The 14,200-nt window shown below is 39.5% G+C and overlaps 1 non-coding gene across 1 annotated transcript; it reads left to right on the forward strand.

The window, feature by feature from the left end:
- Positions 1–12,208: 12,208 nt before the first annotated feature.
- Positions 12,209–12,312, forward strand: LOC130959973 (small nucleolar RNA R71). Its single transcript, XR_009078946.1, has one exon. It is a non-coding gene; the product is annotated as a small nucleolar RNA R71 (small nucleolar RNA).
- The last annotated feature ends 1,888 nt before the right edge of the window (positions 12,313–14,200 follow it).

Raw genomic sequence — 14,200 nt, forward strand, 5'->3', positions numbered from 1 at the left:
GCGCCAAATTGCTAAGGGAAAGGAATAAAAGGATGAATGATTAAGGGGAAGGCATCACTTTTGACCAAGATCAATTAGGGAAGCATAGTTTTAGTGAGAAGATTAGTTTTAGAGTTTTAGGGAGGGAAGCTCTCACTTCTCTCTAGAATTAGGATTAGGTTTAGTTCTTAGATCTAGGTTTTTAATCTTTGCTTTCTTCTACTTCTATCTCTCAATTCATTGTTGCCACATTCTTCTTCCATTCTTTTGTTATAATCTCTCTTATGTTGTTCTTGTATTTTGTTATAGATCTAGTATTGTTCCTTTTACTCCCTTTCAATTCAATAAAGGTAATTCATAATAAATGTGTTCTTTTGATTGTTGTTGTTAATTCCTTTCACTAATTGTTGTTAGATTTCATTCTTGTTGTTGATTTACTATGTTTTCCTTTTATGCCTTCCAAGTGTTTGATAAAATGCTTGGTTGGATTTCAGTGTAGGTTTTGTTCCTCTTGGCCTAGGTAGAGTAATTAGTGACTCTTGAGTTATCTAATTCCTTTGTTGATTGATAATTAGAAGTTGCTAATTGATTTGAATGCCTCTAAAGCTAGTCATTCCTTTAGGAGTTGATTAGGACTTGAGAAATTAAATTGATTCATCCACTTGACTTTCCTCCATGGTTAGAGGTTAACTAAGTGGGAGCAATGAACTATTCTCATCACAATTGAGAAAGGTAACTAGGATAGGATTTCTAGTTCTCACATCTTACCATGAGCTTTGTTAGTTGTTAGTTTATTTTCATTACCATTTACTCTTCATGCTTCTTATCCAAAACCCCAAAATAACTCACAACCAATAACATGACACTTTATTGTAAATCCTAGGGAGAACAACCCGAGGTTTAAATACTTCGGTTTATAAATTTTAGGGGTTTGTACTAGTGACAAACAACTTTTTGTATGAAGGGATTATTGTTTGGTTTAGAAACTATACTTTACAACGAGATTTCATTAGTGAAATTCTAAACCGTCAAAAATCCAATCATCAAGAATCCCTCTATGAAGCTTGGGAAAGATACAAACAATTGATCAGAAAGTGTCCCTCTAACATGCTTTCTGAATGGAGCATCATAGGTATTTTCTATGATGGTCTGTCTGAACTGTCCAAGATGTTTTTGGATAGCTCTGCTGGAGGATCTCTTCATCTGAAGAAGACGCCTACAGAAGCTCAAGAACTAATTGAAATGGTTGCAAATAACCAATTCATGTACACTTCTGAAAGGAATCCTGTGAACAATGGGACGAATCAGAAGAAAGGAGTTCTTGAGATTGATACTCTGAATGCCATATTGGCTCAGAACAAAATATTGACTCAGCAAGTCAATTTGATTTCTCAAAGTCTGCCTGGAATGAAAGCTACACCAGGCAGTACTAAGGACGCTTCATCTGAAGAAGAAGCCTATGATCCTGAGAACCCTTCAATGGAAGAGGTGAATTACATGGGAGAACCCTATGGAAACACCTATAATTCTTCATGGAGAAATCATCATGGAAGGATCAACAGAAACCTCAACAAGGTTTCAACAATAATGGTGGAAGAAATAGGTTTAGCAATGGCAAGCCTTTTCCATCATTTTCTCAACAACAGACAGGGAATTCTAAGCAGAACCACTCTGACTTAGCAACCATGGTCGCTGATCTAATCAAAACCACTCAAAGTTTTATGACTGAAACAAGGTCCTCCATTAGGAATTTGGAGGCACAAGTGGGTCAGCTGAGCAAGAAAATTACTGAACTCCCTCCTAGTACTCTTCCAAGCAATACAGAAGATAATCCAAAAGGAGAATGCAAGGCCATTAACATGACCTACATGGCCGAACTAGGAGAGGAGGAAGAGGCAGTGAACGCCACTAAGGAAGACCTCAATGGACACCCACTGGCCTCCAATGAGTTCCCTAATGAGGAACCATGGGAATCTGAGGCTCACACTGAGACCATAGAGATTCCATTGGATTTACTTCTGCCATTCATGAGCTCTGATGAGTATTCTTCCTCTGAAGAGGATGAATATGTCACTGAAGAGCAAGTTGCTAAATACCTTGGAGCAATCATGAAGCTAAATGACAAGTTATTTGGTAATGAGACTTGGGAGAACGAACCTCCTTTGCTCACCAAAGAGCTAGATGACTTGTCTAGGCAGAAATTACCTCAAAAGAGACAAGATCCTGGGAAGTTTTCAATACCTTGTACCATAGGCACCATGACCTTTAAGAAGACTCTGTGTGACCTAGGGTCAAGCATAAACCTCATGCCTCTCTCTGTAATGGAGAAGCTAGGGATCTTTGAGGTGCAAGCTACAAGAATCTCACTAGAGATAGCAGACAATTCAAGAAAACAAGCTTATGGACTTGTAGAGGATGTTCTGGTAAAGATTGAAGACCATTACATCCCTGCTGATTTCATAGTCCTAGAGACTGGGAAGTGCATGGATGAATCCATCATCCTTGGCAGACCCTTCCTAGCCACAGCAAAGGCTGTGATTGATGTGGACAGAGGAGAATTGATCATTCAAGTGAATGAAGAATCCTTTGTGTTTAAGGCTCAAGGATATTCCTCTGTCACCATGGAGAGGAAGCAGGAAGAGCTTCTCTCAAAACAGAGCCAAACAGAGCCCCCACAGTCAAACTCTAAGTTTGGTGTTGGGAGGCCACAACCAAATTCTAAGTTTGGTGTTGAATCCCCACATTCAAACTCTAAGTTTGGTGTTGGGAGGTTCCAACATTGCTCTGAGTATCTGTGAGGCTCCATGAGAGCCCATTGTCAAGCTACTGACATTAAAGAAGCGCTTGTTGGGAGGCAACCCAATGTTATATTTATCTATTTTCCTTTGTTATTTTATATTTTCTGTAGGTTGATGATCATGAGAAGTCACAAAATCAATTGAAAAAGCAAAAACAAAATGAAAAACAGAAAGAAAAGCAGCACACCCTGGAGGAAGACCTTGCTGGCGTTTAAACGCCAGTAAGGGCAGCAAATGGGCGTTTAACGCCCAGTCTGGCACCATTCTGGGCGTTTAACGCCAGAAAGGGGCACCAGACTGGCGTTAAATGCCAGGAAAGGGCAAGAAGTTGGCGTTAAACGCCAGAAATGGGCACCAGCCCGGCGTTTAACGCCAGAATTGGCATGAAGAGCATTTTTCTCGCCATATGGTGCAGGGATGAATTTTCCTTGACACCTCAGGATCTGTGGACCCCACAGGATCCCCACCTACCCCACCACTCTCTCTCTTCTTCACCCATTCACCAATCACCTCAACACCTCTTCCCCAAAAACCCCTCACCTATCAAATCTCATCTTTCTCTTCACCACTCACATCCATCCTTCATAAAACCCCACTCACCTCACCATTCAAATTCAAACCACTTTCCCTCCCAAACCCACCCTCCAATAGCCAAACCCTACCCCTCTCTCAACCCCTATATAAACCCACCTTCACCCTTTTATTTTCACACAACCTAAACACTACTTCTCCCCTTTTGGCCGAACCACAAAGCCATCTCTGATGTGCATATTCTTGATATGCTACGATTTAGGAAATTGCACGATCGGCAAAATTCCTTCCGGCAAGTGCACCGGTTATCGTCAAGTAAAAACTCACAATAGAGTGAGGTCGAATCCCACAAGGATTGGTTGAATGAGCAATTCAAATTAAAAGTTTGTTTAGTTGAGCGGAATCAACTTTTGGATGTGAAGTGCATAAAGTAAATGTGGCAGGAAACGTAAATTGCAAGGAATTGAAATTGCAATAACTTAAATTGCGAGAATTAAGGTGCGAGAAAGTAAATTGCTAAAATTGAAAGGGAATTGGGGGTAATTGCATGAATTGAATTTGCAGATGGTAAATAGAAAGTGTAGATCAGAAATGGGGAGTTCATCGGGTGTTAGGAGATATTGAAATCTCCGAATCAAAACATTTTCATCTCTTCCTCAACCAATGCATTCATTGAATCTTGCTTGGCAATCTTATATGATTGGATCCCAATTCCTTGGCTCACCAATTCTCTCTAAAAACAAACAAATTCCCAATCCCTTGGTTTAAATGTTCATAAGAAGAGATTATGCTTGATCACTGATTATACCACACAGTTTCATGAACCACAATTTGGTAGGATTACATGTCACAATATCCATCCAAACCCCAATCCAATTCACTGTGAGACAGCTTCTCTAGCATGAATCCATCATTCCTTTCCCAAGGTTCCGAAGGATTCCAATTATGGGTAGTTTCTTTCCCAAGACAACTACCCAATGGAATTAGATCGAGAAGCTTTCTAACAAAATTCAAGAGAAAAGGTTGAAGAGGAAGATAAAACTATTATTGATTCATTGAATTACAATAGAGCTCCCTAACCCAATGAAAGGGGTTTAGTGAGTCATAGCTCTGAATTCAATTGCAAAGTATGAAAAATAGCAAAATGATCAAAAGTTCCCAAAATGTCCAAAGGTTCTTTCTAACTTAAATTCTATCCTATTTATACACTTTCTACATTGAGCTTCTGTTGTGTTTCTTGGGCTTTGAGGCTTTTCCTTGATTTTCTTTTGCTTTGGGTTTATGGTCCATAATCCTGATGAGGCTGTGATCCCATTCTGTAACATTCATTGAGCAAACTTAGTGATAAACACATAATGACACAAGACTCAACAATTTGAAGTTCCAGACTCATCAATTCTTCAGGCCCAATCCCATAAACCATGATATTCCATTGGGTTTCATACCATAATATGTTTAAGTTAATATTTGTGCTCAAATGCTAACTTAAACTTCAATATATTTGGCCCAGAAACCCTTTCAAAATGTGGATTTTAAGTTGAAGTTTAAGTTTCAGTTTAAGGTTAAACTGAAACTTAAACGTGGAAATGGAAGAAAGCAACTATGGGTTGTGGTATGGTCGAACACGTTTAAGCTTTAGTTTAAGGTTAAACTAAAGCTTAAACGTGGAATTGAAGAAAGCAACCCTGGAGGCAATTTGTGGTCGAACACGTTTAACCTCCAGTTTAAGGTTAAACTGGAGGTTAAACGTGGGAATGAAGAAACTAGCCCAGGAGTGTGAATGGGTCGAACACGTTTAACCTCCAGTTTAAGGTTAAACTGGAGGTTAAACGTGGGAATGAAGAAGATAGCCCAGGAGTGTGAATGTCGAACACGTTTAAGCTCCAGTTTGAGGTCAAACTGGAGCTTAAACGTGGAAATGGCTTCCTGGTGCATAATGTGGTTCGAACACGTTTAACCTCCAGTTTGAGGTCAAACTGGAGGTTAAACGTGGAAATACTCCCTTGGTGCCATTCTCATTCTGGCGTTTAACCTTCAGTTTAAGGTTAAACTGGAGGTTAAACGCCAGTTTCCTCTTTTCTCAGTTTTCATGATTCTGGCGTTTAACCTTCAGTTTAACCTTAAACTGAAGGTTAAACGCCACTTTCAGCTTTGATGCATTTCCTTTTTCTGGCGTTTAACTTCCAGTTTAAGGTTAAACTGGAGGTTAAACGCCAGTTACAGCATTATATGGCTTGGCACATGTGATCTTCAAGCTTCCTTTATTGATTTTGTTGCTTCTTTGCCTAGCCTCTTCTTCCCTGAAATCATCCAAACAATTGCATCAAAGTGTTGCAAAATTTCATGAGAAATCTTCCATTCATAGCATTCAAGAAATATAACTAAAACTCATGGAATTTGCATCAAAATTACACTTGTTTGGATGATTCATTACTTTGTTGTTCATTTAACCATTCTTGGTTACTTTAAGCTCAAGAAAATGCATAAAACAACTAAAACTAACAGAAAAATGCTAGTGAAACTAGCCTAAAATGCCTTGGCATCACAACACCAAACTTAATACTTGCTTGTCCCTAAGCAAGTTCTGAGATATTTGAGAAGAAAGTATGAAACAAAAAGCAATTACATTGGCTATATTAGCAAGCATTTGAAGTTCATCAGAAGGGTTTTATGCAGAAAGTTGCAGCATCACTTTTTCATTCTTATCAGGGAGGATTATCACTTTTTCATTGCATCCATCAAGCACTGCTATGGCCTCTTGTTATTCTTATGTCCTTGGCACTTTTTCTTTCTTTGTTTTTTTTTTCTTTTTCTTAGAGCTCCTTTGCTCCTTGTTTGCTCAGTGTCATGTGTTGCATAAGCCTTTGGCATTTTCTTTTTCTTATCAGTGCAGTACACATATCCACTATAGGCATTTTAGTTCACATTTCTTTTTGAGACATTGGTGCCCAGCACCTCTTTGTGTAACTAAATGTTTTGTAGCTAGGTTGCTCTTGATAATGGACTTTTGGTTGATAATCCCGGGTTAGTTAACCCAAGTTACCAAGTGTTGAAACACTCCACAGAACCTATTCATCCAAGCAGATCCTAGTACATAAACACCACAGGCATATGTCTCAAAAGTTCAAACCATTGGTGCCTAGCTTTATTTTCTTAATTCTTTTGCTTTTTGGTTGCCCTTTTTCAGTGGCTTTTCTTCTTCTTTTTCTTTCTTTTTTTTCATGGCCAAAGACATTTATTCATCAAGATCCATAGACAGTATTCAACTTCTACACAAAAAATGATAATTCTACATTCAATTTCCAGTGAGCTAACTAAACAATCAAGCATGCATACCACCACTTAATTCTACTTGATTTGTCACTAATTGAGCCAAGTTACTTTTGTTCAAACTTTTCTTTTAATTTTTGGAAACAGAACAAGCATGGCAAGCATTTGTTTAAGAAGGTGGAGTTATATCCAAACATCTAGGCATTCACTTTATTCAAAGCAATAAACAGACAAACATACTAAAAACTTCACATTCCAGAAAGATTCAACAATTTCAGTTTAAACCAGAACAAGCATGCTTTTGTTTGCCTTTTAAAGAAAGGTCAAGGAACAACACCACCTTGTGAAATTTCTTGTTTTCTCTTTGTTGCCAGGAAACATTTTGATTTCTCCTTCTTCTACTAGTTGTTGCATCATGTTCTTTCTAAGATCCTTGTTTCCTTTCCTGCAAAGAGTGATGAAGTTGCTTGTTTCTCAAGCACTTGAATGGTTAGCTCACTATATATGGGCAAGTGTCTGAGTCTTAAGTTGGTGTGTGAACACCAAACTTAGTCTCCTACTTACTCCTCTGCTCTTTGAATCCTTGAATTTTCCTTGGAATGAAGTTGCTGCTAAGGATTTTAAGCATTTCTGTGATTGCTTAGAATGGTTGTTCCTTTCATATAATTCAAAGGTTGTTGTGTTCAGTTAATCTGTATGGTGGAACACCAAACTTAGAGTCACACATTCTCCTTTGAATTATTGATCCACAAATTCATTGTTTGGTGTGAAACACCAAACTTAATTCTTTGCAATGCACAAAAACTACTTCACCTTTTTATTGAAACAAATAAAAGAAACAGTAAAAGAGTATTACCTCAGGTTGGGTTGCCTCCCAACAAGCGCTTCTTTAACGTCACTAGCTTGACGGTTGTCCCTCAGTTGAGGTGATATTTAACCTTGTCCTTCTCCTCCACATCTCCCAAGTAATGTTTGAGTCTTTGACCATTCACAGTGAAGGTTCGTTGTGACTTTTCTTCCATGATTTCTACTTGTCCATATTGGGAGACCTTGGTGACAAGGAATGGTCCAGACCACCTTGATTTTAGCTTCCCTGGAAATAGCTTCAGCCTAGAATTGTAGAGCAATACTTTTTGTCCCTCTTCAAATTTCCTGGGGGCTATGTTGCTGTCATGCTTCTTCTTTGCTCTTTCTTTGTAAATTTTGCATTCTCATAAGCTTCAGCTCTGAATTCTTCCAACTCTTGAATTTGCAACATCCTTCTTTCTCCAGCAGCTTTGCTGTCTAAGTTCAAGAGTTTCAAGGCCCAGAATGCCTTGTGCTCCAACTCCAGTGGTAAATGGCAGGCTTTTCCATATACTAGTTGGTAAGGAGACATTCCAATTGGTGTTTTGAAAGCTGTCCTATATGCCCAAAGAGCATCATCTAGCTTAATCGACCAGTCCTTCCTTGAAGTTCCCACAGTCTTTTCCAGGATTCTTTTGAGTTCCCTATTAGATATTTCGGCTTGCCCACTTGTCTGTGGATGGTATGGTGTGGCTACCTTGTGTTTGACTCCATATTTTAGAAGCAATGCCTCTAATGGTTTGTTACAGAAGTGGCTTCCTCCATCACTGATGATTGCTCTTGGAACCCCAAAACGGTAAAAAATGTGTTTTCTGAGGAAGTTCATGACTACCTTATTATCATTGGTTGGAGTTGCTATTGCTTTAACCCACTTGGAGACATAGTCTACTGCCACAAGAATGTAATTATTTGAGTATGAGGTGGGGAAGGGTCCCATGAAATCTATCCCCCATACATCAAACAATTCAAGTTCCAGAATGAACTGTTGTGGCATTTCATTTCTTCTTGGCAGGTTCCCCACTTTCTGGCATTCATGACAGTGCTTCACTAGTTCCTTTGCATCTTTGAAGATAGTGGGCCAATAAAAACCACACTGCAACACCTTAGCTGCTGTTCTTTCTCCTGCAAAATGTCCTCCATAGGTGGAACCATGGCAGTCCCATAAGACTTCCCTTCCTTCTTCCTCTGATATGCATCTTCTGAGTAGGCCATCAGAACATTTTTTGAACAAGTATGGTTCGTCCCAGATGAAGTATTTGGCATCATTACCAATTTCTTCCTTTGATGCTTGTTAAATTCCAACGGCAAACTCCCAGTGGCTTTGAAGTTTGCTATGTCTGCAAACCAGGGCGCTTTGTGAATTATCATGAGTTGTTCATCAGGAAAGCATTCATTTATATGTGTGCTTTGTGTGCTTCCTTCTTCACATGGTATCCTTGATAAATGGTCTGCCACCTTGTTCTCTACACCCTTTTTGTCTTTGATTTCAATGTCAAATTCCTGCAACAAAAGAACCCATCTAATAAGTCTTGGTTTGGATTCTTGTTTAGCAAGTAAGTATTTTAAAGCTGAATGATCAGTGAAAACAATGACTTTAGATCCAATGAGATAGGATCTAAATTTGTCAAATGCAAAGACTATTGCCAAGAGTTCTTTTTCAGTGGTTGTGTAATTCCTTTGGTTATCATTCAAGACCTTACTGGCATAATAAATCACATGTACCAAATTGTTTTTCCTTTGTCCTAACACTGCCCCAATAGCAAGGTCTGATGCATCACACATCAGTTCAAAAGGTAGGTTCCAATCAGGTGGGGCAATGATAGGTGCAGAGGAAAGTTTTTGCTTCAAAAGTTCATATGCTAACATGCAATTTTTATCAAATACAAAGGGTGTATCAGAGACAAGTAAGTTACTCAAAGGTTTAGCTATTTTAGAAAAGTCTCTAATAAACCTTCTGTAAAAGCCAGCGTGTCCCAAAAAACTCCTAACTGCCTTGACATTACTTGGTGGAGGTAGTTTTTCAATGAGTTCCATCTTAGCCCTGTCCACCTCAATGCCTCTATTAGACACTTTATGGCCAAGGACTATTCCTTCTGTGACCATGAAATGACACTTTTCCTAGTTTAGTACTAGGTTGGTCTCTTGGCATCTCTTAAGCACCAAGGCAAGGTGGTGTAGGCAGCTAGGAAAAGAATTTCCAAACACAGAAAAATCATCCATGAAAACTTCAATAAACTTTTCGATCATGTCCGAAAAGATGGACAGCATGCACCTTTGGAAAGTTGCAGGTGCATTGCACAATCCAAAGGGCATGCGTCTATACGCAAATACTCCATATGGACAAAAAAATGATGTTTTCTCTTGATCTCTTGGATCAACTACTATCTGATTATAGCCTGAGTATCCATCCAGAAAGCAATAGTAAGCATGTCCTGCAAGTCTTTCAAGCATCTGATCCATAAATGGGAGTGGGAAATGATCTTTTCTGGTGGCTTCATTGAGCTTCCTGTAGTCTATGCACATCCTCCACCCAGTAACAGTTCTTGTGGGTATGAGTTCGTTCCTCTCATTTGGCACCACAGTTATGCCACCTTTCTTGGGAACTACATGGATGGGACTAACCCATGGGCTATCCGAAATGGGGTAGATTACCCTTGCCTGCCATAACTTCATGACCTCCTTTTGTACCACTTCTTTCATGACGGGATTCAATCTTCTCTGAGCTTGAATGGAGGGTCTAGCATCCTCTTCTAACAAGATTTTATGCATGCATATGGATGAACTTATCCCCTTCAAATCAGCTAGGGTCCATCCAATGGCATCTTGATGAGTTTGTAGCACCTTGATCAATTCTTCTTCCTGTTCTTGGCTCAGGGCAGAGCTAATGATAACAGGATAGCTCTCATCACTACCCAAGTATGCATACTTGAGATTAGGGGGTAATGCTTTGAGCTCAGGTTTTGGTGCTTCCTTATCTTCTTTCACTCTCTCTGGCATGCTTGGCATGGTTGTTTCAGCAGCCTTGATGTCACTTACTTCAATATCCTTGGTGAACTCCTCCTCTGTCACTTCTTTGTTGTTTCCTCAAAGGTTTCTTGTACTGCAATGTCCACTACATCCACCCTCATGCATTCCTTTAGTGATTCTGATGGATAGCTCATTGCCTTGAATACATTAAACACCAATTTCTCATCATGTAGTCTAAGAGTGAGTTCACCCTTTTGGACATCTATGATGGCTCCAGCAGTAGCCAGGAAGGGTCTTCCCAGAATGATTGAAGCTTTGGCTTCTTCCTCTATATCTAACACCACAAAATCAGCAGGAAATATAAAATCTCCCACTTTCACCAACAAATCCTCAACTATCCATGAGGGAATTTAAAGGTTCGATCTGCCAATTGGAGGGCCATTCTTGTTGGTTTGGCTTCCTCAATCTTCATTCTTCTCATCATTGTTAGAGACATCAAATTGATACTGGCCCCTAAGTCACACAAGGCCTTTTCCACCATGACTTCTCCTATGATGCAGGGAATTTGGAAACTGCCTGGATCCTTCAATTTCTGAGGCAATTTGTGTTGAATGATGGCACTGCATTCTTCAGTCAACAACACCGTTTCTTCATTTCTCCAGCTTCTCTTCTTGGTCATTAATTCCTTTAAGAACTTTGCATAGAGTGGCATTTGTTCTATTGCCTCAGCAAACGGAATGTTAATTTGAAGCTTCTTGAAAATCTCCAAGAATCTGGAGAATTGGCCATCCTTTTCACTTTTCATCAAACGTTGAGGATATGGTGCTTTGGGTGTATAAGGCTTCAGGACTTCTTTTTCTTTTTCTTTTGTTGCAGACGGTGTAAAAGATTGTTCCTGTTCCTTGTCTCTCACATTTTCCTTTGCTTCATCCTCTGTGGTTTCCTTTGAGATCTCCTTTAGCTTCTTTCCACTTCTGAGGGTTATGGCCTTACATTCTTCCCTTGCAATAGCCTTGGTAGTATGAGAAACGCTTGGTCCAGAGGTTTGCTTAGACAAATACACAATTTGATTCTCTAGCTTCTGGATGGCAGCTCCTTGGTTTTGCAAGTTGGAATTTACTTATTCCTTAAAGGCTTTCAATTCGGTTATGTCTTGACTCATGGTTGCAAGCATTCTTTCTATCCTGTTTAATTGATCTTGAAATTGTTGGTTCGGATTGGATTGGGCAGGTTGATTATTTTGGCCATGATATGGTGGTTGGGAGTAAGTGTTTTGTGTGGCTTGGTATGATCTTTGGTTGGAGTTTTGGTATGTGGAATTATTATGTTGGTTGTGGTTGTAAGGTTTGTGGTTCTGTGGTTGGGTTTGCTGGTTTCCCCACCCAAAGTTTGGGTGGTTTTTCCAACCTGGGTTGTAAGTGTTGGAGTGTGGATCATATGATTGCTTTTGCTGGTTTCCCACATAGTTGGCCTCTTCCCAATCACCTCCTTCAATGCTTACTTCCTCTTGATCTTGTGTGTGTATCGCAGCCACTTGCTTTGTGTCTAATTTCCTGGTGAGCTCTGCTAGTTGCTTGGCAAACACCTTGTTTTGAGCTAGAATTGTATCAACATGGTTCAGCTCCATGACTCCCTTAGTGTTGTGTCTCTCTGAAGCATAGTAGTACTCATTCTCAGCCACTGTCTCAATCACTTCAATGGCTTCTTCCACAGTCTTCTTCCTGTTCAATGAACCTCCTGATGAATGGTCTATAGCTTTCCTTGATTCATAAGAAAGTCCATCATAGAAAATATGCAATTGCACCCAGTCAGGGAATATGTTTGGTGGACATTTCCTTGTCAATTCTTTGAACCTCTCCCATGCCTCGTAGAGCGTCTCACCATCTTGTTGTCTAAAAGTCTGAACCTCAGATCGAAGCCTATTGACCTTTTGTGGGGGGTAGAAACGTGCCAGAAACTTGCTCTCCACCTCATCCCAGGTTGTTAGGCTGTCCCTTGGGAATGATTCCAGCCACTTAGCTGCCTTGTCCCTAAGTGAAAATGGAAACAAGAGCAGTTTATAGGCATCTTCCTGGACTCCATTGGACTTCACAGTGTCGCAAATTCTCAGGAATTTTGTGAGATGTTGGTTTGGGTCTTCATTAACACTCCCACCAAATGAACAATGGTTCTCCACCAGTGATATTAACTGTGGTTTGAGTTCAAAATTATTGGCCTGAATGGGTGGTTTCTGAATGCTGCTTCCACAATTCCCAGAGGTTGGGTTTATGTATGAACCAAGAACCCTCCTCTCAGGAATAGCATTGTTTCCATCAGCCCTCTCATGGTTGTGAAATTCTCTATCCATGTTGAGATCTAGAGCTTCCTCAAAGTTGTCCTCAGATTCTCCTTCAGATTCTTCTTCTCTCAGTACTCTCTTCCCTCTTGCTTCCCTTCTAAGTCTATGAAGGGTCCTCTCTGGTTCGGTATATGGAGGAGTTGATGCCTCTCCTCTCCTACCTGTCATACAAGAACACACCACAAGCAACAAACAAGTGGAATACTCTTGGTTAATGGAAGAGTATGGTTAGAGCAGTTGAGGAATTAATTCAAATAGTTAGTGGGTCGGTGAGTTAGTTGCTTGAAATGAAAGGCATAAGAAAGAAAAAACAAATAACAGAGTGCAGAATTTAAAATTCCACAAGTAACTTGAACTAAATTAACAAAACAAGAAGAAAAAAAATGCTCAATCTAGTTAACTTCCAATTTGAGAATTGTCAATCGAAAACCAATCCCCGGCAACGGCGCCATAAACTTGATGTGCATATTCTTGATATGCTACGATTTAGGAAATTGCACGATCGTCAAAATTCCTTCCGGCAAGTGCACCGGTTATCGTCAAGTAAAAACTCACAATAGAGTGAGGTCGAATCCCACAAGGATTGGTTGAATGAGCAATTCGAATTAAAAGTTTGTTTAGTTGAGCGGAATCAACTTTTGGATGTGAAGTGCATAAAGTAAATGTGGCAGGAAACGTAAATTGCAAGGAATTGAAATTGCAATAACTTAAATTGCGAGAATTAAGGTGCGAGAAAGTAAATTGCTAAAATTGAAAGGGAATTGGGGGTAATTGCATGAATTGAATTTGCAGATGGTAAATAGAAAGTGTAGATCAGAAATGGGGAGTTCATCGGGTGTTAGGAGATATTGAAATCTCCGAATCAAAACATTTTCATCTCTTCCTCAACCAATGCATTCATTGAATCTTGCTTGGCAATCTTATATGATTGGATCCCAATTCCTTGGCTCACCAATTCTCTCTAAAAACAAACAAATTCCCAATCCCTTGGTTTAAATGTTCATAAGAAGAGATTATGCTTGATCACTGATTATACCACACAGTTTCATGAACCACAATTTGGTAGGATTACATGTCACAATATCCATCCAAACCCCAATCCAATTCACTGTGAGAAAGCTTCTCTAGCATGAATCCATCATTCCTTTCCCAAGGTTCCGAAGGATTCCAATTATGGGTAGTTTCTTTCCCAAGACAACTACCCAATGGAATTAGATCGAGAAGCTTTCTAACAAAATTCAAGAGAAAATGTTGAAGAGGAAGATAAAACTATTATTGATTCATTGAATTACAATAGAGCTCCCTAACCCAATGAAAGGGGTTTAGTGAGTCATAGCTCTGAATTCAATTGCAAAGTATGAAAAATAGCAAAATGATCAAAAGTTCCCAAAATGTCCAAAGGTTCTTTCTAACTTAAATTCTATCCTATTTATACACTTTCTACATTGAGCTTCTGTTGTGTTTCTTGGGC

This window comes from Arachis stenosperma, unplaced genomic scaffold (assembly GCF_014773155.1).
Source record: "Arachis stenosperma cultivar V10309 unplaced genomic scaffold, arast.V10309.gnm1.PFL2 arast.V10309.gnm1.Scaffold_100028, whole genome shotgun sequence".
Lineage (NCBI taxonomy): Eukaryota > Viridiplantae > Streptophyta > Magnoliopsida > Fabales > Fabaceae > Arachis > Arachis stenosperma.